At 41.3% G+C, this 26,002-nt stretch overlaps 1 protein-coding gene across 4 annotated transcripts in view; it reads left to right on the forward strand.

The window, feature by feature from the left end:
- Positions 1-272: 272 nt before the first annotated feature.
- The window catches only part of USP54 (ubiquitin specific peptidase 54), a 121,120-nt gene continuing 95,390 nt past the window's right edge, over positions 273-26,002 (forward strand). For 2 of the 4 annotated variants that reach the window (XM_081955243.1, XM_081955244.1), the window contains exon 1: positions 297-483. The gene's annotated coding sequence lies outside the window, so the exon portion shown is untranslated. Of the gene's footprint in view, positions 484-26,002 lie in introns of all 4 variants that reach the window. The other 2 variants (XM_081955246.1, XM_081955247.1) reach the window with 2 other exon arrangements.

Raw genomic sequence — 26,002 nt, forward strand, 5'->3', positions numbered from 1 at the left:
TAATCCCTTCCTCTGCAATCTCTTCAATTAGATCAGAGGTCTTCAAACTTGGCCTCTTTAAGACTTGTGGACTTCAACTCCCAGAATTCTCTGGATTAAAAAAAGTAAGTTATGCTGGCTGGAGGATTCTGGGAGTTGAAGTCCACAAGTCTTCAAGTGGCCAAGTTTGAAGACCTCTGCAAGAGAAAGCCCGCCTGAGCCCAACTCTCCGCCTCCAGAATAAAGGTGGCGGCGGAGCACGGAGGAAGTGACCGCTGACCGAGGTCACCTAAACAGCGAGGATCACCAACGGGCCACGCCAACTCCCGCACAACAGCAGCAGCCCAGCTGCACAGTCAGGTAAAGAGAGTGGGGCGTGGCTTCACTTCTGCTCTCGCGAGATGTCGCTGCCGGCCTCCCCGTAGTCATAGCAGCGACTTGAGAAGAGGGGAGGCCCTCCGTACGGCGGCGCCGTCCTCCTGAGCGGTTCCGCGGGCAATGGCGGTGAGTCAGGGGCGGCGGGCGGCGACTCCGGCGCGGGGGTAGAAGCATCCCCAAAGGGAGCTTGATTCGCCTCCGCCTCCTCGGAGTGGCTCGTGAAGGGCTTTGGGGAGACGCGGGCGGGCTTCCCCTCAAGATGGAGGGTCTCCGCCTTCGTGCTGCAGCCCTGGTGTTCCTCCTCCCTGGATCCCCTTTCCGCCGCGGCTGAACTGGAGGGCCATGCGCAACCTCCTTGGTCTGCGGGGCGACGCTGCCGTTCCAGCTCGGCGTCGCCGGCGAAAGCTCCCCACGGCACCCCCGCGGGGAGGAGAGGCAGGCACTTCCCCAGACGCTTCCCTAGACGCCCTGGCAGGAGCGGGCTCCAGAAGGAGCCATGGTGGACGACGGTCACCTTGGCCTTTGAAGACCCATTCTGCTGCCTCTTGCATTTTTAAAAAATCCTCCTGGAGCCGGTGGTGACGTTTTCCCCGCCCTAAATTTGTACGAGCTCGTCTGTCAGGGCACAATAAAACGGTGGCTTTTAAATGCCCCACAACTCTGCCGCTATGAGGTTTTGTGCTTGTTGTTACCACTTTTTTAAAAAAACCGGAGATGTACTGTAATATGTAGAACATAAATCTTCAAACTTGGCAACTTTAAGACTTGTGGACTTCAACTCCCAGAATTCTCCAGCCAGCTCTGAAGTCCACAAGTCTTAAAGTTGCCAAGTTTGGGGACCCCTGATTTAAAGAAATATTTATCTTGTGAATCTTATATAAAGGGGCCAACCTATTCGCATTTATTCGGGTTTCATTGATTTCTGCTATAATTACTTCTCCCTCAGTGTTCCCATGGCAGGATTTTGCAAGGCTGTTAATATACGTTGAAATTATAAACTTCTTTTTAGCTATTAAGTGTTCATTCTAGTTCAATGCACTGCATTATATTTCTGAACTTTTAGTCAGTTTTCAGAGCAGGATGCAAGGCTAGAGACTTACGAAAAAATCATATCAATAGGTTGGACAGAATGCTATCATTGTTTGGTTTCGCACATCATGCTAGTTGTAATTTGTTTTAAGCATTGTTTGTGGAAGAAATCATAAGGCCACCCTAACAAGAGATAGAATTTTCTCAATATGCTGAGATAAGCTAAATCGCATTATGCATTTGATTTATATTACAGATGAATTGATTTCGTATGTAGATTGAAGTGGTGGATAGCTTGTTAAATACCCTTATAGATCTAGCATGACTCCTTTGCAAGAGATGAACTCCAAACAGTCAAGATAGAATCTAGTGAGTACATTCTAGAATACGTCACTACACATGTTATCCTTTTTTCTGAAGTTTGAAGAAATTTTAGATCCTTAATTATCATTAGGTATGATTTTGGCATTGAAACTGACCTGGTTGTCGATATCCATGTAAAGAAGAAATGAAACTTTTTATCTCCCTTTTTTCAGTTTCAGAGTAGAGTATCTGAGTTAAGGCTAGGAGCAATTAGGGTTGCTGCAGATTATACCAAACAAGGAAGCCTCTAGTTGTGCTTGCTGAGCTATACTTCAAAAGCACCACCATTTCACATAACTTCTCTCTTTCAGGTTTTAGACGATTAAAAATATCAACACTTGTAGATGGAATAAAGAGTGCAGAGTTGAGTACGGCTGGACAGATCACCTACTAACAATGAGAGAATTCTTTATGTTCTTTCAGGTGCTGAGTGCCAGAGAAATAATCTTGCCACAGTTATCTATGCTTTGTTAACTTATGTACATTACATGTGAAGTTGAATGTTAAAATTCATTCAAAAGAAAACCCCTATATTGCTTAACCAGTGGTATGAGACAGCAACAAGCTGCAGTATTTAAGAGTGATACCACCTCCCATTGTTCTGGAACAGTATACTTGTTCTTAGTCAAAAGACCTAGGAAACAATTCAAGATATAGAATTAAAGTTCTTTGGGACTTAAACTATACTGTACATCAGTGGTCCCCAACCTTTGTGGCTTGATGGCCTAGCTGGAGGCAGGAAGAGGAGAACCAGGCAGTGTGAGTACCAGGCCAGCAACACATACAGCTTGACCCATACAAATGGCAGGCTAGTACACTTGTACATGCAGTGCAACGTGTTCAAGTTGAGCTACATGTGCCTGCATGGCAGCCCGCTACTCACATGACCCAGTGTAAATAGGCTGTGGCCCAGAGGTTGGGGACCCCTGCTGTATATCTAAACAATCATTTACATATCAGCCCATCTGTATACAAAACTAATCTAAAAGAGTCTTTCAAATGAGTTTACTAGGTAATTGTAATTGTTAACTCTCATGCCCTGGAAAGTCCACTGAAGGAGATGCAATGTATATGTTTCTAATATCTTTAATAGAGACAGCAGCGTAAAAATGACGTAAGGATTCCATGGCATTAGATTTGCAGAGGCTTAATTGCTACAGGGAAGCCTTCAAAGACAGTAGCAAGCAGAGCATCTTAGTAAGGCAGAGTGAAAAGGTGTCTAAACTGGGATATTGTTAAATGTCCCAAATAATTCACTGGTTTCTTCTGGGGCAAAGTGCCTTTAAAATGTTGTTTAAGCAACAAGGCAAATAAGAGGATGGTTTGGCTCATGATTGAGGTGTTTGGAATATGTTGGGCTCTTTTTTTAGAATGGAGCACCTCTCCACCCTAATTATATTTTTGGTTCCTAACATTTTTCCAATTATATGTTTGAAATTAGTTTAGTGTATATTTGACATTCTATTAATCTTTCCTAGCAGAAGAGCCAACCCACCCAATGTATTTCTGAGATTCTACCCTTTTCAGTTTCATATTTCTTTATAATAGTATATTTTAGTTACTTTTGTTTCTTAGCTAATTTTTAGTTAAAATAAATGTGCTAGATCATTGTTCTCCAACTTTTGGCACCAGGGACTGGTTTCATGGAAGATAATTTTTCCATATACTGGGGTTGGGGATGGTTTTGCTTGCTTGCCCATTGCTCATCTCCAGATGTGAGACCTGGCTATTAACAGGCCACAGACCGGTACAAGTTCCTGACCTGGGGGTTGAGGACACCTATACTAGATTACAGTAGACTTATACGGTTTTTGGTAGACATGACTAAATTTAAACAGATCTGGTAAATTCTTCAGATGAGGCAAATATCGAGGCAAAAGACACAGATACATGATTTTGAATGGATTTGAACAATGTGGGGAAAAGAAAGAAATGTCATGGCATTGGTCCAGGTTCCCTCTCTTCTTCAGTCTGCTAAATAACCAAAAATAGAAGAAGATTTTATATGAAAGAAATCAGTTAGTTAAACAAATTTCCCTCTCACTTGTAACAAATTTCCCTCTCACTTGTAACAAATTTCAGTCCCTGAATCACTTGAATGGACCTTCAAGCAAAACTCGAAAAATGACAGCAGTTAGATTTTTCACTACAACAAAGTTATGGCATAGCAATGCTTTCGTACAGTGCAAACTGTTATTTGAGCAGCTGTCACCTGTAAAATATGATCTGAAACTGAATGAAAGCCTCAAAGTTTTTTTTCAGCAAAGTATCAAGCTGGACCTAAGACTTCCACTAAAAACTTATGCAGAAGCTTTGACTTAGCCACACATTCTTGACATGCACTCTGATAAAAGGCAAGTTGTTTTAAAGTGAAACAAAACTGAATGTGATGACTCCCCCAGATGCATCCCCAGATACCTCTCCAGATGTCAGTTTGGAGGAAGATGAACCAGTTGCAGGCATTCAGGATGGGAGTTGGTTGATGGCTCTGAGAGTGATTTGGCTGAAGCACAGCTGCAGCGGGACAGCCTGAGGCTTCAGATGGGGAAAGCACGCAGCTGGTTAGTGAGGAGAAGGAGGAAGAACTGCCTTCTGCACCTGATCTGAGAACACATAAGGCAAAGAAAAGGCAGGAGCAGCTGTATTTAACTAATCTTCGCTTACTCTTAAATAAGATAGCTAAACTGCTCATTTTAAATAGAAACAACTCAGACTTTTCCAACTCAGCAGCCCTGGGTGCTAAACTTGAGTGCTAACAATGCTAACCTTCATTGAAACATGGCTGGATAATTTGATTAATGATAGCTGCTTGCAAATCCCAGAATTACAGATTCAAAGAGCAGATAAAATTGCAGAAATATCCAGTAAAAAAAAGGGAGGAAATATCTGATTTTATATTAACAACCAATGATGTAAAATGCCATTACACTAAAGAAATTTTGTGATGTGGACTTACACACTATTCATTATTTGCACACCCTATTATGTCCCCCAAGAGTTTTCTTCATCCTAGTTGAAGTCTGCACACCACTCCAAACTTGCATAAGCAAGGCATTGCAAACTAACTGACCAAATCCTGTGGGCTGAACAGAGATATCCAGACTCCCTACTTATTTTATTAGGAGATTTTAACAGTACTAACCTAAGCCAAGAGTTGCCAAGATACATTCAGCATGTCAACTGTCGAGGTAAGAATATTTTAGACCACTGTTACTCTACAATAAGCCTGTCACACTCTACCAAGAGCGGCTGTGGGACACTCTGATCACAGTTTCATTCACCTTGTACCTGTTTATAGACAAAGACTTAAAATCATAAAACCAGTAGTTAAAACAGTGAAATTCAGACTGAAGAGGCAAAGTTAAAGCTACAGCATGGTTTGACTACACATACTGGAACATTTTTGAAACTGCCTCAGAGAACTTGGATGAACTCACTGACACTGTGACGTTATACCTTAGCTTTTGTGAGGACTTATGTGTGTCGACAAAACCTTATGCATCTACATTAATAATAAACCAGCGAAGCTCAAACATCTATGCCATGCCAAAGAGGAAGCTACAGGAAAGGAGATAGTATGCTGTACAATCAGGTCAGGGATGTATTAACGAGATCAGGGCACCAAAGAAAAAGCTGAGGACTCAGCTCTCTACAAATGAACCAGCAAATGTGTAGAAAAGCCGGAAAATACCATAGACCTCCCTCCCTTGCTGAAGAGAATTGGCAATGGGCAGATAATCTGAATGTGTTCTACTGAAGGTTTGAGAGGAGGCCACTGCTAACTATCGCTACCCTCTCCATCTCAGATATACCAACAACAGCCAAGTCTCCTACAACTGACTCCATCCTTCCTACAACTGACTCACTTCTGGTGATCACAGAAAACGATGTATGTGGTCTATTTCCCAGGCAAAAGGCTGGAAAAAAGCACCAGGCCCAGATAGGGTAACTTGCTCTTGCTTGAAAATTTGTGCTGATCAACTGGTCCCCATCTTCACACTCATTTCTAATAAATATCTGGATATGTGTTATGTTCCTTCTTGCTTCAAACACTCTGCTATCATCCAGGTACCCAAGAAACTCTCCCTCAAGGAGTTGAATGACTACAGATGAAACTACAGATATCTATAGTTACGAAAACCTTCAAAAATTTAGACCCATTGCAATTTGTCTACCCTGCAAATAGATCAGCAGATGGTGCTGTCAATACGGCACTGCACTACATCTTACAACATCTTGAATCCCCAAAGTCCTAAGTAATGGTCCTTTTTTTAGACTTCAGCTGTCAAGGGCTGGGGAAATCTGGAGATTCAGGCAGTTCAAATGAGTATAAAGATTTATTGCAAGCTTAGGTCGCTACAAGAATTAGGCCAAGTGACCATTAAGGGAATCTGCGGAAGTTAAAAATGTAATTCAAGGTGGGCTGGACTTAGATCTCTTGTGGACACACAAGGACTCATGACTTATGCTACATTTGACTCCTCCCTTGGGCTCAGTCTGGTCATCTACATCAGCTTGGCATTCAACACCAACATTTCAGAAATCCCTGTCTAAAATGACTCAGCTAGCTGTGCCTGACCACACTTGTAGATAGATTATAAGCTTTCTAGCATATAGGAAGCTGCAGGTGAAGCTAGGGAAAATCACACTGAATGCCCATTCAATTAGCACAGGAGCCCCAAGTACTTTCTCCATTACTTTTCTGAATGACTGCATCTCAAAGGAACCCTCTGCTAAAATCCTGGCATTTGGAGATGATACAATAATCATTGTCTCATTTGAGACAATGAGTCTGCATAGAGATGAAAGGTATATCAACTGGCACTATGGTGCAGCCAGAACAATCGAGTTGAATATTCTTAAAACTGTAGAATTAATAGTAGAGTCTTACAATATTAGACAACACAGTATCAACTGTAGAGACTGTTTCTAGGTTCTATTATCTCCGAGGACTTGAAATGGACATCTAACATTAGAACCATTATTTAAAAAGCCCCACAATGTATGTTCTTCCTGCCTCAACTCAAAAAGCTCAGATTGCCCAAGTATCTACGGATACAGTTCTACAGAGGAATTATTGAGTCTGTCATTTGTACCTCAATAACTTCCTGGTTTGGCACAGACCAGACTTCAATGCCAGTTTAGTGTTGTCTGCAGATTTGATGAGTTTCCCTTCTATTCCCTCATCTAAATATAAAGATATTGAAGAGAACTGGATCTAAAACAGAACCTTGGGGTACTCCACTGCTTACTTCCCTCCAGGATGGATTTGATTTAAATCAAATTGATTTAAATTCAAATTGATTTGATGAAAACCCCTATATTGATTAACCAGTGGTATGAGACAGCAGTATTTAAGAGTGATACCACCTCCCATTGTTCTGGAACAGTATACTTATTCTTAGTCAAAAGACCTAGGAAACAATTCAAGATATAGAATTAAAGTTCTTTGGGACTTACAACTATACTGTACATCAGTGGTCCCTAACCTTTGTGGCTTGATGGCCCAACTGGGGGCAGGAAGAGAATGAGGTGTGTGAGTGCTGGGCCAGCAGCACATACAGCTTGACCCATTCAAGTGGCAGGCTGGTACACTTGTACATGCAGTGCATCTTGTTCAAGTTGAGCTACGTGTGCCTGCATGGCAGCCCGCTACTCACATGACCCAGTGTAAATAGGCTGTGGCCCAGAGGTTGGGGATCCCTGCTGTACATCTAAACAATCATTTACATATCAGCCCATCTAAATCGAGATTTAAATCTCTAGTAAAAAGGCTTGATTTAAATCAACTCAATTTAAATCATACTTTTTAAAGGGCAACTATCTGCTGTGAAATTGTGTGAATGCATCAATACAGTGAATGTTATCTCAGCTTGCAGAGCTTGGATTCATTAAATGAGTTTACCAAAAATGTAAATATTGCAGAATACACAGCCTCATGCTACATAACTAAGCTCCATTTCATGCTGAATAAACTAAATAATTAATGTATCTTAAATAGAAAATTATCTTTAGATAGATTTTTATTCCAAAATCATTTTATTTAAAAAATCTCATTTAAATAAAACATTTAAAATTTAAAAATCCATTTTAAAAATCATCAATTTTTATCCACCCTGCTTCTCTCCATATAGATGTAGTTCCATTAAGGACTACTCGTTGAGTATGGTTTGTCAGCCAGTTACAAATCCATCTGGTGGTGATGCTCTCCAAAACATCAATAGAGGAGTGAAATTCATGTTTTTATCTTAAAAACAGGATGGAGAAATGTTGGATTTGATTTAAATCAAGCCGACCTAAATCACGATTTAAATCATGATGTAAATAACTAGTAAAAAGGCTTGATTTAAATCAACTCAATTTAAATTATAATTTTTAAAGAGCAATTGTCATCTCTGTCCTGCAGAAGCTCCTCCAATGACCCGCTGTTGACTCACCAACAGTCCCATTCACCTTAATGGGACAGCTGGTGATGTAGCAGTGACACAAGATGAGGAATGTGGCAGGTAACAGGTGAGGGGATGTCCGCTAATAAGGATTATGTATTAAAAGAAAAGGAACTAACTTACCTCTGTTCTTAAGTATTAAAGCTATTGCTCATAAAAAATAGAGGAGCTCTTATCAACTATCAGAGCCATCATTTTGACAGTTTTGCTGTACTGTTGTCTGTTAAGTTACTAACTTAACAATTGCAATGATTCACTTAACAACTGGGGCAGGAAAAGTTATAAAATGGGGCAAAACTCAGTTAACAAATGTCTCACTTAGCAATATAAATTTGGGGTTAAATTGTCATAATTCAGGGACTACCTGTATTGCACCATAATTATATAGCTTTATTTTAACAATATAAGCAACTTTGTACTTTATTATATCTTGAGACGTGTTATTTTTTCACTGATAAAACTAATAAAAATAAAACACAAAATTGGACATATTTTCTGTAATAATGTGAAAGTGCTATGAAATTTGGGGGATTTCCTATGTTACAAGCACAGGGCGGGGCATCTTGGGCAGGTACATGATCTGAAATACATGCTCTTTAAGTATAATCTTTATTGTCATTGTACTTAAATACAACGAAATTGGTTATAAATCTTTATAAATCTTAAACTACATTACCCTTATGGTCTTGTTACACATTGAGTTGAAAGCAGTTATTGGCATTCTCTCCAATTCTCTGATAGTGACTCCTTTGCTTTTTCCCACTAAGCCCCCTTCTCTGAACGTTTACATCGTTGTGGTTTTTTTGTTTTTTCTGTTGCCAGATGAGGAAAGTGTGATACTATTCTCCTTTATTAAATTAGTGAATATAATACAGAATGGGCAAGAAATGAAACAATGCAGCAATGCATATATGTGTGTTTCTATGACTAACTCTACTGAATAGTATAAAATATAGAATGAACCATAAAACATAAGCAAAAATAAATATAAACATCATTATTAAGTCATCATGACTTAAGGACTACAGAAAATCAAGAATAAAGTGTTACCACTGGCCGTGCTACTTATGAATTGAAATCCAAAAGATCCCCAAATAGATCAGTTGCTTAGGAACCAAAAATTGTTTCCTGAAAGCCAGAAATTCATTGTACCAAAATTTACAGATTCTGTCCAGGAGGTATTCAGTGTAATAATATGGATTGTTCCCATGCTCTTAATCATTTTCACCATTTATTGCTAGTTTTGTAACTTTGTGTACTTATCTATAGATAATAAAAAGAAATGTTTGGTTTAGAATATTTTGAAATCCGTTTAAATATGTGAGATACGTTTGTCTTTTTTGTGTATTTAGAACAGAATTATAACAATCAAGATAATAGTTTAATATTTCTGCCTATAGTGGAAAAGCTTTGGATTGCAATCTATATTTCATCTCTATAAATTTCTAAAAAGAACTGGCATTATGACAGTGAAGCAGAGAGATAGAATGTGTATTATGAGAACATATTTCAGAGTGCAATATAGCACATTGGCAAAGGCAGTCTTTGTCACTTTAAAAAAATAGCCTGCTTTATTGGAGGAGGTGCGATTTCTTAAGAATCAGGTGCATGTCTATAGCAATGATGTCATCTTTCATACTGGATCTGCTGGAGAGAGAGGGATTCATAGGAGGATATTATTTCCTAAATGCAGATTCCTGGCTGAGAGGAATAAAGAGTAGTTGAATATAGGCAGTTTGTGAGTATGAATAATTAACTACCTTTTTCAGGAATGAATAGCCATGTGAAAATGATACAATAATCTTTATATGCAAATATGGACAGTGAGATATTCGGATACATAGATACATATATACTTGATACCAATGCTTAAAGGTAACCATTCACATTTTCCTTCCTAGTGACAGGAACTGTCATATGCGTTGTTTTTTTTTTATAAAAGCATGCTGTGTGGCTTATTCCAGAATTTTGCCTGTTTCAGACTTGAAGGTGTTGCTGGAACACTCAAATATAATATAGTTCTGCATATAAATAAAATTGTAGTCTTTAAGTTCTATTTATACAACTGAAGTTTTTAATTAAAGTATTGCAAATGTAATGCATGCAAAATTGATTTTTACCTGTAGCTGCTTTTATATTTATATTTATTTATTTTGGGTTTCTTTTTTATATTACCTAGATACAGTCTTATTTCATTATATCACATATAATCTTGTTTGTGTGTGTGTTTTGCAATTAATTTTGAATTTAAAATATGAGAGAAAGGCTAAAATTTACCTGAATATACTATTCATTAATTTTCTTGTGGTTTGCTAGGCAATTCATGTTATTTGTTTGCATTTATTTGAGGCGTAATAGAGGCCTCACAAGACTTTTCAGCCTTTGCAATCTTAGTAAAAACTTGATGTTTTCTTGGGAGGCATAGAAATTTGTGTAGAATAAAAATTATTTCAGTACATAGACTAGAAAAACAGTAGTCATGCAACTTCAGTGAATTTTGTAGATACAAATACGAGATGTCATATTTGCTTTTGACAGAAAATTACTATAACTAACGAAGGAGGGGAATATTATGTACTGTGGGAATGACCTTGGAAGAAACAGAAGGGGGTGTGGAAAGAAATGCTGCCTAGAGAATAATCAGATCAAAGGGTGAGAAGCCTGCCATTGAATAATAGGTGAGAAAGAGAAAGGATCTCCCCAACTAATCAGATGATAAAAAGAGATGGTGGGAGATTTGTATTTTCAGACTTGCACAATATTCTTTTAGTGCAGCCACATAATGAGTTAGCTAATCTTGCATGTACCCTGTCTGGTTCTTCTTCTTTCTGGAAGGAGAAAGGATCCTATAATCTGTCTTCCCCCATATCCCAAGAGCTTCATTGGATTCCAGTAGGGGAAACCCATACAAATTGGAGCAGCTAAGAAATCCCTGTCATCAGGAGAGAAGCAGAGAGGAAGGGATCATGGGGTTTGCTTTTACTGTGGGCACATAGGCAGATCATGGCCAATAAAAACACCAGTAGCTGTGGCCTCAATTGCAGCAAAATTGATACGATGCCTTGTGTGTTCTTGGGTAGTTACTGGAAGAAGAATGGGCTGACACAGTTACATTTTGTGCTCACAGACCATAACCTGTTTCCCCTGGACATATTGGATGTATTGGAATGTGAGAAAAACCTTGGAAGATGGGAGGAAGAGACACTGCCTAGGGAATAATCAGATAAAAGGGGGGAAGAGCCTACTATTGAGTAAGGGGAAGAAAAAGAAACTTAGAAAGGTTCTGCCTGAATAATCAAGTGGTAAAAAGAGACACTAGGAGATTTGTACTTCCAGATTCACAAGTTTCTGTTAAAGTAGCCTTATTATAGAGTTAGCTTAAGTTTTTATGTTTCCTATCTGGTCTATTTGGGAAACTGACTGACTGAGTCAGGGCGACCGATGTCCTAATAAAAGCAGGCACCTCAAGCAAAGTTTCAAGAAAAATCCAGTTGTTTATTAGGAGCGCCATGTCAGCACACACCAAGTGAAGCCAGCTGTAACTTCACTCAGTTTGTATCTTGCCTCTGACCCTGTTTCCCTCCTTCCCCCAAGGTGTGTCATAAGTCACATTCCCTAACAAGCAATTTTGCGGGTCGTAGAAGTCACTCCCTCCAGCCATTGTGGGTCTCCATGGAGATGGCCTTGACTTCGGCCGGATCCAGCTGCGAGGCGCAATTCCCCAACCCCCTGCCTATGGCAACTCAGGAGCAGGTCAGGAAAATTTTGCGAGTTGACAGACTGAATGAAATCCCAGTGGAATCCATCTGGATATTTTATAGAGTATGTCTGAATCTACAGGTAGTCTTTATTTAGCAATCACAATTTGGGCCACTGTGACTACTAAGGGTTTTCCTTTGCTTAACAGACCTGTAAGGGTCATAAATGTGAGGATTAGTCATAAAGTTACTTTTTCATTTCTCCTAAGTATAAATACTCTACGAGGCAGTCAGTAACTAACCTGTATGTAATTAAATAATATACTATATAAATAGAAACAAAAAGCAATGAACAGCTCTATGGTATTTCTTTGAAAGTTGTTGTTTACCTTACATATAAAATATAATTTCTTGGCTACAAAGATTTTACTGAAAAATTTTATCATTAAGGTCTGAAAATCATTCTTCTTGAAATTTACCTTTCTGCTTTCTATCCATTATCCCACTTGGTCAAGATCTTTCTGAACCTTGACATTGTCTTCTAAGGTCTTCTCTGTCATTGTGTCCACAATTTAAATAATGATGCTGTCTAGCCCCTCATAAATATATTGAACAACATAGAGCCCCTCATATAACATTTGCTTCCACCATGATAGTGAGTTTATTTGTTGGGTACCAATATAGCAATAGCACTTAGACTTATATACTGCTTCATAGTGCTTTTACAGCCCTATCTAAGAGGTTTACAGAGTCAACATATTGCCCCCAACAATCTGGGTCCTCATTTTACCCACCTCAGAAGGATGAAAGGCCGAGTCAGATATTTACTGCCTCTGTATTTATTTAATTATCTTACAGTCTATAAAATAATTAAATAAATACAGAAGTAGTTGAATATGCTGACTCTGTAAACCTCATAGATAAGGCTGTAAAAGCACTATGAAGCGGTATATAAGTCTAAGTGCTATTGCTATACTTCGACCTATTCCTTCTTCCATTTAGTTGCCCATTATTAGTTGTCACTAATCCTGAATATCACTCCATTCCCATGCTTATTGGCAGTTCACTGTTTTGGGGTATCTCTCTCCCTCTCCCCTGGATTCAGTTTAAAACCCTCTGGACAGATTTTCAGTTGCTCATTATTTTCAATTTTTGTGAAGTACTATCCATCATTTGCTAGAACTGTCACCATGGAAACATCCCTTGATCAAAAAACATGAACTGTTCCCATTGACATCCATGTAGTAAAGTGACCATCACGCAATCTTCAAGATTCTGCATCAGTAGAAAGGAGGGATTGTCAATGAACTTAAAAAGTCTTAGGAGTTTCCATCAAATTCCAATGTCATCTGGCAAAGATAAAATGCTTCTGTTAATGAAGGTGAAGGTTGGTTGTGTCCACTAACAGTTATCTGAAAAGTAATTTTCATTTATCTGAAAAAGCATACCAAGTAATTTTACAGTCATTAATATCTGAGAATAAGATGAGATTTTTATGTAACCAGGGTGGAAATACCTGCTGCTGCTTTTCTTTGAGAGGAGGCAGTTTTGTGGAGATACCTGTACTTTGAAGTAAAGCACAGATTTCTCCACAAGGAGGACTCTTCTTTTATGAGTTATTTGATATTTAGTAGCACGAGCAACAGTTGATGGTGGTTGTTTCTCAAAGGACTTTAGCAAAGAATTAAAGCAAAGGTTAACTTTGAGACCTTAGAACAGGGGTGTCAAACTCAAGGCCCAGGGGCTGGATCCGGCCTGCAGGGTGCTTAAATCTAGCCCGCCGGGCCGGAAATAGCAAAGGACTGGCCCACGGTGCCTCTGGCAGCCAAAATGGGGCAGAGGGGCCACACGAGGCCCTTCCCATGCCCTCAAAGATCCGGCCCTCAAAGAAATCCAGTTTGATACCCCTGCCTTACAACATTGGTGACCGAAGCTCAATTCAATTTAAAATCCAACTAATAAGAAGAAATTGGAAGAATTTTGCGGAATGAGGTTCAGTACAAGAAAAAAGAAAGCTAGAAGGGAAAATAAAAATAAAAATTAGAAAATAACTTTTAAGACTTACAGATGAAAATATATTGTATATTGGTGAAGTTTAAGAAGATTGACAATAGTAAGGAAGACTGTTACAGGTGGAAAGTGGAAATAAAATTCCCAAAGAATATATCTATCAAGTCAGGTAGCATGGAAGGCCTTTTCCTTAACTGTCATCTGGTGGGAGCTAGGAAGCTTGTGGAATACACTTTCTCCTGAGATTCTACAGTCTATCTTTGTAGACTTCCAGAATGCTAACTACAATTTCTAAAGTTAGAAAAAATATCAAACTGTGATAGTATTGATTCTGGAAATGGTACACACACAATAATAAGTTCTTTGAACAGTTGATACAATATAATGAAAAATATATTTATCTTACTAATGGAAATAGTATAAGTATTGAAAGTAATATTTGGAATATAATAATGCAAATGCTGACAGTAAAAATGTGCTATCAGATAATGTTTTATATCTTCCAGGAGGATGATTTTTGCAAATGAGATACTTAAATATCATCTCACCATTTCCTTTTGATTTCCTGGAACTGATTGCCTGTTCCCTGGCCAAATCCAAAGAAGAATATGCCAATAGCATCATTCTGGTGCAGCAACTTCATTCTTGGATAAACCTCCATCACCATAAGCTGTTTAGGTGGTAAAAAAGGAGAAGCATTGTATGTTACTTTCCATTTATATAGTCAAAGAAACTCTACTTGCCAACTCTTGCTGATCATAGTATTTAAGGGAGCCAAATGTTCCACAATGTTATCTTAATTACCAAAGATGAAGATGTTTAACAATAGCCTTACTATACAAGATAAATATTTTATTTTATTATGTATTTTATTATTATTAAATTTGTATATTGCCGGTCTCCCAATAACTTTGGGCAGTTTACAAGTTTCCAGTTGAGTGAAGCAAAGAGACTGAACACTTCAATTTTGCGTTTCCTGGAGTAAGACTTGGAGAGGTCCAAGCCTAAGAGACAAAATGTAATTTGTACTGATCAGCTTTCTTGTTATTTGCATATGTTTTCATTTTAAAATTTACTTATGTTTGTTAAGACTTCTCATATAATATACAAATTTTTAAAAAAACACGAAAAGTGCAATAAAAAAGATAACTAAATATATAAATTACTTCTGTCATCTTTCCAAGAGAAAATTATATTTTATTATCTCTTCTCTCTTGAATATTTCACAAATTTCTTCCTCCCATCATTCAATCCATATTATTTGCATATATTTTCTATTATCTTAGGGCAGTGCTTCTCAATTATTTTCTGTCATGCCCCCCCTAGGAAGAAGAAAACATTTTGCGCCCCCCCCCGCGCGACTGTAAATAGTATAATTTGTCTATAAAATTGTTATAAGTACACCTCTGCATAACATAGCACACCGGTCTTTCCTCGACTCCCACCGTAGTCACATGCTTTCTTTCCTCTTTCCCTCTTACTTGTCTATCCTTCCTTCCACCCTCCCTTCCTCCTTCCCTTCCTTCCTGCCTCCCTTCCAGTTCCCTCCTTCCTCTTTCCCCGTGCCTGCCTGCCTTCTTTCCTCTTTCCCTATCCTCCTATCCTTCCTTTCTCCCTCCCTCCTTCCCTGCCTCCCTTCCAGTTCCATTCTTCCCTCCTTCCTTCTGCCTCCTTCCTGCCTGCTTGCCTTCTTTCCTCTTTCCCTCTTGCTTGTCTATCCTTACTCCCTCCTCCCTTTCTTCCCTCCCTCCCTGCCAGCAGCTCCTCCAGCATCCCAGCTGGAAGCAGCAGCACAACAGTCGCCGTTACCAGGGGCGAAGGGGTGGCGGTGGCAGGATCGGGCGACCGCCGCCCCTTTGTCCCTTCCCCAACAGCGGCTGTTGCGCTTCCGCTTCCAGACGGAATGTTGGCGGTGGAGCTGCTGGCGGGGAGGCGAGCTACCTGCATAAAGACGCCGCCGAGGGCATGGCAGAATATATCCCGGCTTGAAGTGGCAGTGCTGGGGACTGCTCAGAGACTCATCAGAGCCGCGGGCTGGAGCTGTGCAAAAAGTCTGCTTGGGCTGGGGGGGGGAGGGAGGGAAGCCTGGGACAGCCATGCTTCCCTCCCTCCCACCCCCGCCCAAGCAGGCTTCTTGCACAGCTCCAGCCCGCGGCTCTGATGAGTCTCTGAGCAGTCCCCAGCGCTGCCACTTCAAGCTGGGATATATGCCTCGCCCACGCTGCCGCCGTTGCACCCAGATGGAAAGGGAGCCTTCGTGCCCCCCTTTACGGAGCCTCGTGCCCCCCCAGGGGGGCGCGCCCCACTATTTGAGAACCGCTGTCTTAGGGAAAGATTTAAGTCCCTAAAGTCCAGTAAACTTTCATTCATTTAATAGGTACTTCATAATGTTTTACTTCTATTAGCTATGTAATTGTTTCACCTTACTCATTTTCATCTGTTAGTTGCAGATATTACTGCAGTATTGATGCCCTGAAAGTAAAATCTTAGTTGACAATTTATTATAGATGAGCTGTACAGGAAGTTGAGAACCTTTCCTTTGATGAAAGAAATATCCTTCTGGGTTTGTCTCCAAGTGGGGAAAAAGACACTGGAGACACGGAGGCTGCTTGGAAAGATGGTTTATTGGTGGACAGGACCACATGGCTTGAGTCCTGAACAGAAAAGGTGATCACATGTTTCAATGTTGGTGGAGAAAAGAGAAGGAAGGGCTGAGATGCTGAGTCCCTGGTATTATGCCCTCTCTAGCCTTTGATCTTGATCTTGTATTTGGATTGGTTGTCAGATTCCCATGGAACCATGCAGGGACAACTCTGTAGGCTGCATTTTGAATCCAGGTTTGGTTGAGTTCTCAGATGCCATGTGGCAAGTTGGGTGAAGGGCCAATATTATCATGCCTTAATCCCATCCCCCTGGAGCTGAAGGGGAGAACTCTTTATTATGTGAAGGGACTAGCTTGGCCATCTTAATGGCCAATTGACAAAGTGGGTGGGGGCAGAAAGCTGCAGGGAGCTATTCTCTCTTTAAACATCTTTCTTCCTTTTCACATCCAGGGAAATGTAATATTCTGCCATTTCAATGTTTCCTAGGATATTTCATTTTTCTGGGAGAGGGCTGGGTGATAACTTCCTACACCTTTAACAGGAATAGAGAGATGTGCGAGACTATATTCAACCTCCCAAAGTCTGGGAATATCCCTTTCAAAAATTATGGTCACTTTTTTAATTGACAAAAGGATCATACAGTAACATACTAACAACATACAAATTAAATTGCATTTAATTTATTGTTTTCTTGGCCATCTTTTTTTTTTGAAATTTATTTCTGGCAGATCAAATGTAGTCCATGACTCAAATGGATTACACATCTCTTTGTTTATTTACTTAAAGAATGTATATGGCCGCCTGTTTTAGTGATTCTAGGTGACTCATAACAGCCAATAAAAACAATAGAATAAAAATCAGAACAGCCCTTCCCACCAAACGATTGACCTCCAGGCTCTGCTCGTCTTAGCCTTGAGTACTTGAGGAAAAATGAAGGCTTAATGGGTGTGGGGAAAGGAAGCAAATCTAAGGTGGGAGGTTATTCCAAAGGGCTGCAGTGGTTACAGAGGAAATGTGCTCTGAGGTCATCTCAGATGACAGCATTTAAGGGAAGGGAACTTGAAAGTGCCCCTATCTAGTGAAATGGTCAGATATCCATGGTAAAAGAGCAGTCTCACTAGCAACCCTGCTCTGTGTTTTATAGGACTTTAAAGATGATAAACCGCACCTTGAATTGCACTTGGAAAGCAACTGAGATCTAATGCAGCTCATACAACTAACTCAGGAAGCCACATGTAAAGTACATGGCAGTAATCCAATTGTGAAATGACTTAAGGCTAGGCACAAATGACCATGAATAATGTCCAGAAATGGGTACAATTGGCACGCAGATGAATTTATGCAAAGATCCCCAAGGTCCCAGATGCTCTTCCAGGAGAAGCCATAAGTTCTATATACCCACTATTATGTAGAGCCACCATTATATTTGAGCTTTCTTTTCTTATTTCTATAACAGTGTTCAAAGTCATTCCAGACCTTCACTGTCAATTTCAAAGCCAACCTTAATTAGAAAAAAATATTCTGGAGTGAAAAAGTGAAGCAAGCAATAGTACATATTTTCAGTGAAAAGAGGGAAAGAGTTGTGTCAGTCTTTAAGCTCATAATATGTTCTGAAAGGATTTGTTTTTCTTCTGTCAGAAGCAGAAATATGGCTTTCACTTGTTCGTTATAAACACACATTGCAGTGTAATTTACATTGCATTTACCTCAACATTCCAGTTTTCTTTTGTGTGTGTGTGTGCAGTTTCAAGAAGCAGTCCTACAAAAGTGTGGAGTATTTCAAGCAAAATCCACTTCCTTCCTCTTTACATATTAATTGTAACACCCACCTTAATACATTGTGTGTGTGCATAAAATTATTCTTTTATTATTAGTTTACATGTAAATTATTATTTAAGTCAGCACATCAAGCGATTCTTGGAATGGCCAAGAGTCATGCTGGCATTAGAAGTGTTTTGTGAACTTTCAGGTTTAAGAATGTTGGAAAACTAGTTTGATGTTGATGAATAGTTTAGGCACGGAGAAGATCTTCTGCCAATTGTGCATTAATGCTTCCCTAGTTCACAAGAAATTGAGAGAGTTTTACAGTCTTCGTCTGATAAATAAAATTAAAGGTGTATAAACAAGTAGTCAATGAATTTCGTAAAGAACTAGATCTGCATTTTTTGTATTATGATCTCCAATTCAGTCTTGATGTAGACTGAATGCATATCTAGCACAATATAATTTCTTCTTTACCTCTCCCAGGGAGGAGAAAATCCTACCTTTTGGTTTATATATAATTTATATAATATTTGCCAATATGTTGCCAATGTTTTCTATCAGAAAAAGAGCTAACCTTAAGATAGTATATTAAAGAATATAATAATATGGGCAGGGATAGAATACCATTCATGCCTTTATTTGAAACAAAATAACAAACAAAAAAGCTCAAATAATACTAGTATGGACTTTTTAAATAAAGATTGCCTAAAATATATGCAGAATTGGTGAGTTTTGCAGTTGTTGGTATCACTCTATTAACTCAATATGCAAGCTTAACTTCCTTTCATTTTTTTTACTGAATTCCTTTTCTAAAATCAACTTTTGTTCACTCCCCTCAGGCAGGAAATGATAAAAACAGAGTAAGAGTCTTTTATGAATCGAGTTGAGAAGGATCATAGTATAGGAGTGAAAGTGCGGCGTGTGGTAACATTTGACGCCAAGGCTCTGGACGCAAACTTGGCAGCATTGAGCATGGCGTCCACTGAATACTCTACCGCTGCTATTACCTTGATTACATCCTGGCGACATCTAGCTTCGCAAGGGGGGGGTAATCTGGCTTGGAGTTTGTGAAGCCAGAGGATGGATGCCCTATTGAAAAAGGACGCCGACGTGGAAGTCTTGATGGCCCATGCTGCGGCCTGGTGTGTTTTGTAGCAGACTTTCTCTGATCTCTTTGCCTTAAGCCCTTCTAGGAGGTCTGGCAGGAGGACAGAAGAAGAGGTAAGAGAGGCCACGGGGGCATCTACCGGGGGCAGCTTGAGGAGCTCCTCAAATGCTGGGTCTACTGTATACAGCCTCTTATCAGTGCTGCTTGGGGTCACAGAAGTGTGACCCCAAGCAGAACTGCACCCACTGTCTCTGAACAACACCCTGAAATAGGGGTGGAGTAGGGACGATTTCCTGAATTGGGATTTGCTCATCAAAGAAGCCCTTGCTAGGATCCTGGGGCACTTTAGCGGCTGGATTGGGACCTGCGTATACCCCAACTTGGGTAGAGGCTTTGGCCTTGAACAAAATCGATTTAAACAAGTCGGTTTGAAAAGCCCCTGAAACAAAGGGGTGTCATTTACGAGCCGTTCATCTGCCGAATGTTCATGAACATCCAAATCATCCCCACCCAATATAGAGCCCTCACTGGCCATGGAGTGATGCTGGGCGTTGTACCTGCTCCTCTTCCTGAACAGGGGGAGATTGCGGAGCTAACTTGGACCGGCGATGAGTGCGCCTTTCTTGCTGTAGCCTCTCGGCTATCACCTGTGAAATGACCTTGGCTATAACTGCTTGCATCTCAACCGAGAGCAGGGGTCCTTGGTCCTCTACCGGGCAAGATGGTGGCGCTGGTGGGATCTCAGGAGAATCTGGGGCCTCCAATAGGGAGAGCTCCATCTGTCTTTCCTGATCTAGAGGAGGACAGGCAAACAGATCCCCAGCACCCCCCAGAGAAGGCCTAGGCAAGTCAGGACAGCCTGAGACATCATCTGGGGATAGGTCCTGGCCACCATCCTCGCTGTCGGAAATGGGGTGATCTGCTCTGGGGCGACCCTGTCTTGGCAGGGAGCCTGGAGGGGTAGACTGTCGGGAGGAGGTTGTGGCCTGTCATTGGGCCTTGGCAAATTGCCTCTCCAGCGCCTTTTGACTCCAAAGAGCTAGCTTATCTGACCCCTTGGTCTGTTTCTTGCCCTTGGGGCCTGACTGCTCCCAGGGCCTCAGCTGCTCTCTTGCCTGCCTGCCAACACACCTGGTGGATGGGCCCAGTTGCTCCTCATCATGCCTAGATGCCATGGCTAGAATGGCTGGAATGGGAAACAGAAAAAAGGGTAAAAAAAAGGATTCCCTGTCAGCCGTTGGATGCAAGGATCAAGGGTACCAGTGGCTCTCCGTCATAGGTTAGTGTTGTTGCCACTCACCCCAAGGCTGCAAGTGTGGCTGGATCAAGGGGAAATAGGCAGAAGGTCTTCAAAAATGGTGCGAACTGAAAAATGCTTCCAACGTCAACAGATCTCACACTGGAGGCTGACCAAGCAAGCCAGACCATCCAAAAGCCGCTCCTCGCTGGACAGCCCCGCTGATCAGATCGGACAGGAGAAGTCGCAGGCGGCGATCTGCAAGGGGCAGGTATTCAGCAGGGCCACTGGAGCCAGAGAAAAAAGGTGCATGATTTTTAGTGTGTAAAATGGCCGCCCGACACTGGAGGAGGAGCAGAAGCTGTAATAGCGCGATTAGCGCTCCAAAGTGCTCCACAGGGGCCCCTCCACACCCCCCAGCTAATCAGGTTCCGATTCATGCCTGGGAAGAATATTTTAGGGAGCTTTATACAGACCCTGACTACGTAACCAAGGAGAGCAAAACTAGTTTGGACCAAACTCCTTACTGGCCCCCTGTTACACCGGAAGAGATATCCCGGTTGATCGGCACTCTAAAAGCTAATAAGGCACCTGGTGCTGATAATGTCCTGCCAGAAATCATCAAAAAGAACGCCAGTTGGTGGGCTCCACTTTTACCATCTCTCTTTACATTTATAGATAAAACAGGCCATATGCCAAGAGATTGGGGAGTAGCAATAATCATACCCATTTATAAAAAAGGTAATAGAAATGACCCAGGCAATTCTAGACCCATTAGTCTTCTGAGCGTTATTAGTAAACTGTATGCAAAACACCTAAATTATAAACCTCAGGATTGGCTAATTTCAGGGGGATAATCAAAGTTGAACAAGCCGGTTTTAGAGAAGGAAGATCTATGGTACATATTTTTTAAAAATGCTCTCTCTTTGATTTTAAGCAGGCCTTTGATTCAATATCCAGGATCACCCTCTGGGAGAAATAAAAATGCACCACTACTGATAAATGCCTCCTCTTCCTCATACAAAAATTGTATGCCAATCCCACCTTGAAAGTGAGGTGCAATCCCCAAGGGAGTTTAACTGGCACAGAGGGGGTACGGCAGGGTTGCATCCTGTCCCCCTCCCTCTTTAACTTCTATATTAATCCCTGATTGATCTCTTACAGAAGCCTGATTTCCACCCTCCTAACCTAACCCAATGCAAAGTTCCAATTCTCTTATATGCTGATGCCGCTATTTCACAAACTCCTGTAGGACTGAAGAGAGCAATTAGGGCAACACTCAGCTATTGAAGGCAAAACAAGCTGGTCTTTAACTTTGATAAATCAAAAATTTTAGTTTTTGCTAAAAGACCTAGCCAATACCCCTGGAAAATAGAAGGACATAGTTTGGAACAGGTTAGAACATTTAGATACCTTGGGGTGGTTTTCCACTCACAAGGGACATGGAAGGCACACCTGGATCACACATTGCAAGCAGCCAATAGGTCATCAAACGCAATTAAACACTTCTTTAACACAGGCGGAGGTCAGTTAGTACCTGCTGCCTTAAAACTTTTTGAGGCCAAAACATTGGCACAAATTCTATATGGGGCACAAACAGGAATCCTTGCAAAGGAAGACTTGCTAGAAACCATACAAACCAAATTCCTGGGAGCCATCTTAGCTACACCCAAAGGAACTCCAAATGCCCAGTTACAAATTGAGACAGGCATGCCTCAAATTCAGGTAAGAGCCTGGAAGATGATGATCATTCATTGTCTTAAAATGCATTTTTTCCCAGAGGGATTGTCCCCACTAGTGTTGACTGACAACTTCCCCTCCCCCTGGAAACAGGCAATTGATCACAAGCTGGGCTCACCAGTATTCTTAATGTCTCTAGGTTTTGATCAAGCAAAGCAAGAAGTAATCAATAGAATGAAGGACATGGAGTTCCAAGAAGAACTAAATAGGTTGCCTCTCCACAGTAGGGACAGAATCAAACAGGGTGTGTGGGAATTGGCAAGATATCTAAATGACCTGATCTTCCCAAAAGAAAGAATAGCTTTCTTCAGAGCCAGATTTAACATTCTTCCTTCAGCACTCCTCCAGGACAGGTATAAGAGAACACCTATAGCAAAACAGGTTTGTATATGTGGTAAAGGAGAAGTTGAAGATATCTCACATGTTCTATTACACTGTGAGCTATGCAGTTTGTAGGTCTGCACATATTCTCCCCTTATTAGAGAAATTGTCAGGGAGGACAGACAATTTTTATGTAGGCTTTCTCCTCCAGGACACAAACCCGGCTACCACGTATGCAGTGGCAAAGTTCTGTGTTGCTGCAATGTCCAAAAGAAAAATATTGTTCACAGAAGTATAGTTGTCATCTTGTACCAATTATTTGGACATATATCTAACAATTTCTGGACCATTGTATTTACTCCCATACTTATCGGCTTTGCACCCAAGTGAACCAGGGAGTGACCCGAACAATTTGAGACCATGTATGTTATTATCCACTTTTAACGTCAATACTTTTAAATTATATTTTAATGTCAGTACTTTTAACATATGGTAAAAGGTAATGTGTATTTCTGGTCTTTGACCATAATAAAGATTTATACTTATACTCCATGGGGGCCTGCACAGCCCCCAACAGTCGCCTCCTGTCAAGGAAGGCGATCTGGGCGCTCCTGCTGACCGCCGCAGATCCAGAACGCCACAGTGAAGAAAGGAGCTGGCGGAAAGGGAAAAAAAAACCTTTGAAACTCTCCCTACCTGTCCCAAAGGAAATTATAAGGAAGAATTTCAGATAAAAATTAATCCAAAAATAAAAGGTAATACTACTAAAAGAATTATAAAGGAATAGTGAGAAAGAAAGGAGACTCCAAGCTTATCTGGTCAAGAACTGCTGGAACTTCTTTAACTACCACTGGGCATAGATTGAATTGAAAAACTGGCTAGAGCAAGCGACCAGAGGGCATGGCCAAAGAAATTCAATTCAGTCCTTGGCAATGTTCCCTCTAATTTTTTTTCAATGTGAGCAGAAAAGTATAGTGTTTGAGCGGCACATTTTCATGCCTGAGCACCTGAATTTTTTTCACAGATGTCACCTAGGACAACAACGAAATCAGTATTATTTGAAACTCAAAGTTATGTTTCTTCAAGGTACCCGCTTAATTCAAATAATATCAGTATCACTTAACAACGCTCCTGCTTAGCAACCAAAATGTTGGCTGAGAAACTGGCATTTGAAGCACGCAAGTCTTAAAGCTGTCAAGTTACAAGACCCTTGCACCCCTAACCCTTTAGAAAAAAACCCCCAGGGGTGTTCAAACTTGACAGCTTTAAGACTTGTGGACCTCAACTCCCAGAATTCCTCCTCCAGCCATGTTGGCTCAGAAACTCTGGCATTTGAAGTGTGCAAGTCTTAAAGCTGTCAAGTTACAAGATCCTTGCACCCCTAATCCTTTAGGGAAAAAAACCCAGGGGTCTTCAAACCTGACAGCTTTAAGACTTGTGGACTTCAACTCCCAGAATTCCTCCTCCAGTCATGTTGGCTCAGAAACTCTGGCATTTGAAGCATGCAAGTCTTAAAGCTGTCAAGTTCCAAGATCCTTGCACCCCTAATCCTTTAGGAAAAAAAACCCCAGGGGTCTTCAAACCTGACAGCTTTAAGACTTGTGGACTTCAACTCCCAGAATTCCTCCTCCAGTCCTGTTGGCTCAGGAACTCTGGCATTTGAAGCATGGAAGTCTTAAAGCTGTCAAGTTACAAGACCCTTCCACCCCTAGAAAAAAAAGCAGAGGTCTTCAAACCTGACAGCTTTAAGACTTGTGGACTTCAACTCCCAGAATTCCTCCAGTCATGTTGCAGCGACATCATCTGTGTGGATCTGCTCCATCTTTGCTTTCTTCATCGTGGGCAGGGCTGCTGCTGAAGATGCCGACGAGCTGCCACCAGAATAACTGCTGCTACCTCCTCCTCCCCCAATAGCACCACCACATTTGCACCTGAGCTCAGCGCCGCGTTACCCCTGCCCACTCCTCCTCCTCCGTGCTTTTGAGGAGCCATGAGGCTTTTTTCCCCCTGCTCCTCCCCGCCTTCCTACTGGCTCCTGCAGCCTCATAGCTCCTCAAAAGCACGGCTGAGGAGGAGGGGGCAGGGGTAACGCGGCGCTGAGCTCAGGTGCTCCGAGCGGAGGGGAGGCGGCGCTGCCACGCGCGGGGATGCCGGCTGGAGCTTTGCCGGCTTCAAGTCAGTCGCAGCGCCAGGCGCCAAATCCGGCAGTGCTGTTAGAGGAGGAGGTGGCAGCAGTTATTCCGGTGGCGGCGGGGGCTTTGGGGCTTCACAACTACCCTCAGTCGCCCCGTGCTCATCAAAGCAAGTCCGGGGAAGTCCTTTGCAGGCAGCCCATTCTAGCTGCCTGCAAAGGACCTCCCCAGCTTCCGGAGCCTGTGGCAATAGAAATCACTGCGTGGCAGTTGAAAACTGCTGCGCGGTGTTTTCTTGCCACCTGCGCGGCTGCGCAGCCGCACACCTTAGAGGGAACATTGGTCCTTGGGCAGAAGGCAGAATTTAACCCATGCTTGGACTCTCGAAGCAGCGCTCAGGAGAACCTGCTTATCTGTGTCTCAGAGAGGCCGGTACAAAAACATCTTCACATTTGCTGATTGGTGGGAATCCACATTGGGAGGGGTTCCTAAGTCCCTTTATCATGGATTGTATAGCCTGAGAGTCCCAGAACCTGCTTTTGATGTGATTTGCTTTCACGCCTTTTCAATAAAAGATTCCTTTTGAAAATACCAGGTTTTCAAGAGTCTATGCTTTTGTGAAGGGTGGGCAAGGCAGGTCCTTACAAATAGCTTCCTAAATAGGAAGCCCTCAGCCAGTTGGCCAAAGTGCATTCTAGCAGGGAAATTGGTACGGCCACTAAGAAGGCATTTCTCTTGTCCCCATTAGTTGTCTCCCATATATGGTTGGGACATAGAGAAGGGTTTAGAATTGCTAGAGTGGAAGCTGATTGAAAGGCTGATGCTTAAATATAATGGAGCTAAGCTTAGTTGATAACGAATATATTGGATTTTATCCACAATCAATCTAGTAAAAATAATTTTCACTGTGTTTAGGTACATACATTGGGTTAATCCATAATATGTTTTGCTTTGTTTTGCCGAAATCAGTAAGATCAAGTAATTCTGGTTTGCAAACCATACATTTAATTGTAGATTTTATTTTATTAAGACCCGCTAAGTTATAATTTTTAATAAAGTACATGTGGCTGAATTTGTACGTATTAATCCATGTCATAATTTATACAATATAGTAAGTCAAAACCAAACCATTTTTATTTTGTTTGATACATTAACCCATCATGCATGATGGGTGAAGCAAATGACATTCAACAA

Source organism: Natrix helvetica (genome assembly GCF_964273705.1).
Source record: "Natrix helvetica genome assembly, chromosome: 5".
In the NCBI taxonomy this organism is placed as follows: Eukaryota; Metazoa; Chordata; class Lepidosauria; order Squamata; family Natricidae; genus Natrix; species Natrix helvetica.